The sequence below is a fragment of the Aplysia californica genome, unplaced genomic scaffold (genome assembly GCF_000002075.1).
Source record: "Aplysia californica isolate F4 #8 unplaced genomic scaffold, AplCal3.0 scaffold00232, whole genome shotgun sequence".
Lineage (NCBI taxonomy): Eukaryota > Metazoa > Mollusca > Gastropoda > Aplysiida > Aplysiidae > Aplysia > Aplysia californica.
Window position 1 is genome coordinate 286,348 of NW_004797502.1, and position 6,380 is coordinate 292,727.

The 6,380-nt window shown below is 38.8% G+C and overlaps 1 protein-coding gene across 1 annotated transcript in view; it reads right to left on the reverse strand.

Annotated features, from left to right (window-relative positions):
- The window catches only part of LOC101863272, a gene marked incomplete in the record, with an annotated part of 12,362 nt that extends 7,944 nt beyond the window's left edge, over nt 1-4,418 (reverse strand). The window contains 1 exon segment of the mRNA XM_005099985.3: nt 4,363-4,418.
- Between the last annotated feature and the right edge of the window lie 1,962 nt (nt 4,419-6,380).

Consider the following 6,380-nt stretch of genomic DNA (forward strand, 5'->3'; position numbering starts at 1 on the left):
GAGAGAGAGAGAGAGAGAGAGAGAGAGAGAGAGAAAGAGAGAGAGAGAAAAAGAGGGGGGCGGGTGCAATCAGAAAAAAAGACAGACAAACCAAGAAAAAAGGCACACATGTTTCGAGAAAGGTGTTGAGAATCGGAGAAAGAGCATGTAGTACTTGGATAAACGACAATTTGAAGCAGCTGAAATCAACGAATCTTTCTCTGTGAACTTGCAGGCTATGAAAGAAAAGAGGAGGAGCAAGAGCTCAACACGCCATTTCGCATATTGTGTATGCAAATATTGTGCAGATGCGTGCAGATGTGTGCAGTGGGGGCAGACCATAGACTTTTCTTAAAACAGCCTAGATAGTGCGCTCTTACGTATTTCCGATTCACTATTGAAGTTGCCATTTGAGCCAAATGAAAGAGAAAAAAGGGTTCGTGTTCTTGGGGAGGGAGAGGGGGGGGGGTTGTCATGCGCTCTTGGATGTTGCGAGAATGACGTTACAATGGTGCGGAATTACAGATATGTCAAGTTAGATTACTTCCTTTAAAAAAAATAATTTTTAATTGCCCTTCACTAGAGCATAAAAGCACAGCCCACAATGCGCACTATTTGCAGCGAAGATTCCAGAAAACTCGAAAAGTGGCAGCTACGAGTATGACAGGGTGGGATCTAAGAACACAAAGCTATGGCGCAAACGTACTCAATACCGGACTGTGTTGTTGTGTGTTTGTCATACTGTCACTCCAAGCGGATAAGAATGGCAAATCCTGTCTTTTCTTTGAGCTCTCACTAGGGCGGATTGTTCAACCGTAACTTGCATTTCTGCCGGGCTAATTATTTCTATTTCCTTTTTCGGTCAAGTTCCACGCTTCTCTGTTTATTTGCAATTCTGATATTCGACACTCAGAACACAAGCACAGCAGGGGATGTGAAGACAGAGCTTAACAATAGAGGGGTGGAGAATTTGTGTCCGAACAGCAAGCGTTGTTCGTGTTAAAGGAATAATCTTTTTTCCCATTAAGATAGATAGATAAGATGAGACAACATTATATTGATTTACACAAAGAAAAAATTCCTCCTGCATGGTCAAGACAGATTATGCACACATACACTTAAACACAAAGACACACACACACACACACACACACACACACACACACACACACACACACACACATACACACATACATAAATACATACGTACACATACTCCCTATCTATCTATCTATCTATCTATCTATCTATCTATCTATCTATCTATCTATCTATCTATCTATCTATCTATCTATCTATCTATCTATCTATCTATCTATCTATCTCACACCTAAACATACACACATACACACAAAGTACACACGCACACACACAATCACACACACAAATGCGTAGACACTTGTACAAGCTGACAAACACACACACACACTCACACACACACACACACACACACACACACACACACACACACATATATATATATATATATATATATATATATATATATATATATATATATATATACTCATATCGGAATATCTCATGAGATCTTTGATTAGCAAATCTACACACAGCATTCACAGACTACCATAAAACCTAACAGAGAACACACAACATACAACCTATCCACTCTATAAACGCCTGGTCCAGCCGTGCATTTAGTTACCATTACGTTATTGCCAGGCCTCGGTTGTGGACACAGTCCAGTGATCTCCCGCTAAGAAGCCATCAGAACTTTAACCTTTTGACTCTCTTCCAAAGCTAAACGTTATTCTTCCTTTCTGAGGAGTTGAGAAGGAGCTCGGTTTTATTTTTTCAAAAATTAGTGAGCTTTTCACGGCACTTGCAAAACAAATAGTCCTCATATTATATTGTCAAGAGACGCAGAGAACGAGAGAGAGAGAGAGAGAGAGAGAGAGAGAGAGAGAGAGAGAGAGAGAGAGAGAGAGAACTAGTAATGAAATGATAATGAATTTGTTTATTTGTCTTTGTGAGTTTTCCTCGCAACATGTTACAGCTTTTTATGCCTGGGAGATAGAGTCTATCCATGAACACAAAATCAAAAACCTTGGTGCAGTAGCTCTGGTCGAGGTTAAGCTAACTGGCATCTCACTATGCCATCTCACTCTTGAAAAAACTATTATATTATAGTTTTATGTCTAGCAATACGGTAAGTACCGAGGACAAAGTAATGCATCTGATGATATTCATTCTACTTTAAAACCTTTTTAGCACTAATTTGTGCACCAACTAAAACGAACATTTTCTTCTTCTCATGACTCTCGAAACATTGACCAATTTATCCTATGTGTCTTTTCGTTCTTTTTTAGTTTGTTAACCGAGAGCTGATCATCACACACACACACTATATTTTGATCACATTGCTTTATAGCTAGATCTGCTTAAAGACCTGTAAGATACGGTGTTTTCGTGAATTCCCATTTAATCGGAGCACATTATTTAACGCCATCAGAGCACGACGCGACTTTCAAAAGCTTGAAGTTGAAACGCCTTCAGGAAAACAAAAACGATTCAAACCAGCCCGTCCAATGGCAGCGACAAGCTGACACACTGTAGAAGACGTTTTCAGTCAAGCTAGAGCAACACCTGTAATTTTGTTATCGTTCAGAATCGTATATCTGCACTCAAGGTTGCTTGACAGGTGATTTCCTGCCGCATACACGGTCTACAACCGGATCTTGTTATTGAAATTCACTGTCGTTGGCGAGCCGTTTGAATGCAGTAATCCTAGAAAGCAACATTTTTCAAGAGAAAGAGAAAAAGATAGTAAATACTTATAACAAATGTACCAGCATTATGTATTTGTTCTTACTCTTTTGAACATGTACATATAGAATTTGAATTTGAACAAAATATTTCTTTAGAACATACAACTGACTCCACGGAATTAGAAACGGAAATACCGAAAAGACGTCAAATGTTGGGCTTTGTACACGTAAACAGCTGGCCAGCAATTAATAATTTATTACACACAAACATTCCCAAACCAAAGTAGAGATAGAACAAACTCACTTTTTCTGGCTTTTTCGGAAAATTGTATGACACTGGCATAAACAAGCTTGGCACAATTGCAGAATTTATTTTGTTAGATTTTTTAAAAATATAGATTTACTCGCAGCCAACGACATAAACAGAATAGGCCGGTACACTCCGAGCAGTTCAAATTTGTAGTAGGTACCGTATGCGCAATGAACCAATCCCCAAGTATATCCGTCTCTCCCTCTCTCTTTCTCTCTCTCTCTCTCTCTCTCTCTCTCTGTCTCTCTCTCTCTCTCTCGTTGTTTTTTCTCAGAGCCGAGTGGAGATCTCATACTATATCATCATTGTCCTCTCCCCCTCCCCCTTCCCCATTTCTTTTCCTCCTCAGGAATAGAACACAATTCTGCTATGAAGGATTTTTTTAACTTCGAAACAATCCCCAAATATGGAAGATAACCGTGCTGAGAAAACCATATAGATAACAACAATTTTACTTTGTTTTAGTAAGAGTTTAACTGCACTTGCAACACAAGTACTGTAGGCCACATAAGGGTCGCAGATTAGAGGTATTACTAGAAAGTAACATACAAAGAAAAGAAGGAGGAGAGATATATGTGATGAATGCTTGATAGAAAAAAGGAGCAAGCCACACCAGAGCACCCGCCAACCACCCATTAAAACATATAAGTTTTGTCTTCCTCTCAGATAAAGGTAACCAGACCTCCTCTCTGTTTATTTTTGTAAAGCTAGCTTTTTCACAAAGTTTGATGCCTTCTTCCATAACTAGTATACGCCTCCAAACTTCAGTGCTCCGTGCAAGACCCAAGTGCCTAGGCGCAAAATGCAAATGAGAAAGTATTGAAGTCTAGATGAAAGATCGTCCTGAGTTTACAAAAGATGGATCAGCATGGTAAACGTGCTTTTTCATCTATGAATTTGTTAAAATTAATTTTTCTTTTACATTTTGCGAAAAACATGCCTGTGGGAGGTCCGTAAATGTGTCCAGTTTTTACTGCATATTAATCATTATCAAACGTGCTCAATTAACCAATAGAAAAGGCTCGACAAACTGAAAATAAAGTTTCGACTTCAGCTAAAGTTTTTGCAGCAGAGGTCGTACGCAGCTCAGTCACGAAAACTATATTACTATAAAAATATAAGCATCATTTACAACCAAATGGAAACCAGACGCTCAAACATGTGCGAAAAAACCCAAATAATGGACACACAGACACTTATTTTGTTGTCACTTTCTAAAACGCTCATATTTAGCAGTATTTTTTTAAAATCTGGCACACGTTTTCATTACGGAAAACTAGTAGGGAGACAATATAGAATATTATTATAATATTATGACTTTGATGTCCAATTATGAAATCACACCCAGAGCCATAGGAATAAAAGTCCACGACCACTCAGCACGTTCACCGAATGTTAAGCCTCGATAGTTGGGACAACACTAGCGCCATTCGTCAAAGCATTTCATTTTAAAAGGCGTAATGTATTTTTAACTAGGCGCCTGGCTGTTGAACAAACAAAACTTATCGATTTATCGACATTCCTTTGCACAACAACTGACATTAATTAACGAAAAACCAATACTGAGGAATTTGCTTAGCACTTTTTGGACAAAGAAACAATATCAACATTGGTATGTAGACTAACATATTCATTACCTAGAGGAGAATACCAAGACAAGGTGATAACATATTATATTAGGTTGGTCAATCAAAAATAATAATCCTTTCTTCTTACACAAAGAAGTAAGTGGCCTTTCATCGCATTCACAATACACACACACACACTCACATACACACACACACACGCACACACACACACGCACACACACACACACACACACACACACACACACACACACACACACACACACACACTAACACACACACACACACACACACACACACACACACACACATTCCCCTTCGTATCAAAACCCAGCCTTAGTATGCAATATTTTGCAGAAAGTGCATTTTGTTGGTTTGTTGTGCGTGTACACCCCATTTGCATTCACCACCACGAAGGATACCTCTCCTTTGCTGAAATATAGCACCAGGAAAAAGTAAGTGAAAGGAAAAAAACGACTTAAAGAGTAAACAAGAAAAACTTGATCTATCTATACCTCGGTGTAAAAGGAGCAAGCAATTTCAATGGTGCCTATCCATGCATGAGCCCTCAATTTTGTTTGCTTGCAAACGAAATCAGAGAATGCAACGCCCAAAAAAGAGGTCATCTCATGTAATACATTTCAATAGATAACGGTGCAGCAGTTGAAAGTGCTTCGTGAATAATTTGCATTCGATGCAATTTATCCTACTAGGAACGCCGTATTTTCAGAAGTAGTTTTGGTTAGAGGAATGAGGACCGTGTGGTCTCTTTCTCGCTCTCATTTAGTCTACAGTTTACCCATCATTAGGATAGTTCTTTGTAAATAGACGTAATGCTTCCTTGCATATAGTTTTAAGTGCGTGTGTTTTTGGTTTTTTTTAAGGGGGTGAAAAATTATTAACCTTAAGTTTGTTTGTTTATTTTGTTGTTGTTTTGTCGGTCTTTTTAAGGGGGGGGGGGGGGGGGGGTATCCCCGAAATAATGTAATCTGCACGTGGGAATCTTTTTCAGACGTTAGCACCTTTTGTGAGTCCCTGTTCCTCTCTTATACCTTTATATTTAAGGTTACCATAGAGCAAAAAGACTGTACCCTCTTTTTTCTTTTAAACATAGATGTTTTACACCCCCGTCTACATAGCTTAGATGATAATATAGGATGTAGAGTTCGACAGTACCTGTCAGGACAACCCAGGCTAAGTGGGGATAGTACAGCCTACTACAACATCCCCATAGAAAAACGGTGATACTCATTTTAAAAAAGTAATTTTTCTCCATACAGGAATCAAACAGATTTTCTACGTGCGACGATGAAGCGCCTAACCTCTACATCGCAGACGCCATGACTTCAACATTAACAATTGTTCCAAGTAGGAAGCATATCCCCCCCCCCTCCCGTCCCCCTTACACTCATCTTAAAGAAAACAACAACAAATACATCGTGAAACCCCAAGCAAAGCTTCAAGTACAGGATGAAAAAAAACCCCACACACTTCATCAATACACACTCTTGAGGCCAATGGGAATGCAACCAACTTGTATTTCACATGCTCCTACAGTGGCGTCCAAAAGAAACTTGAAAATGTAATCACCCAATCAACGTGTTAAAGCCTCGCATTACCAAGTCGTGTGATCTATAAGTTTAAAGCTTAATACTTTCTGCACCATTTGACACCTTAATAAATCATCTATAACAATAATAAATATGGTCACTCAAAATTGACCTTAAAAATCAGGCTTGGCAACATTGTGCGAAAGCAAAGAAACGTAAAATTTTA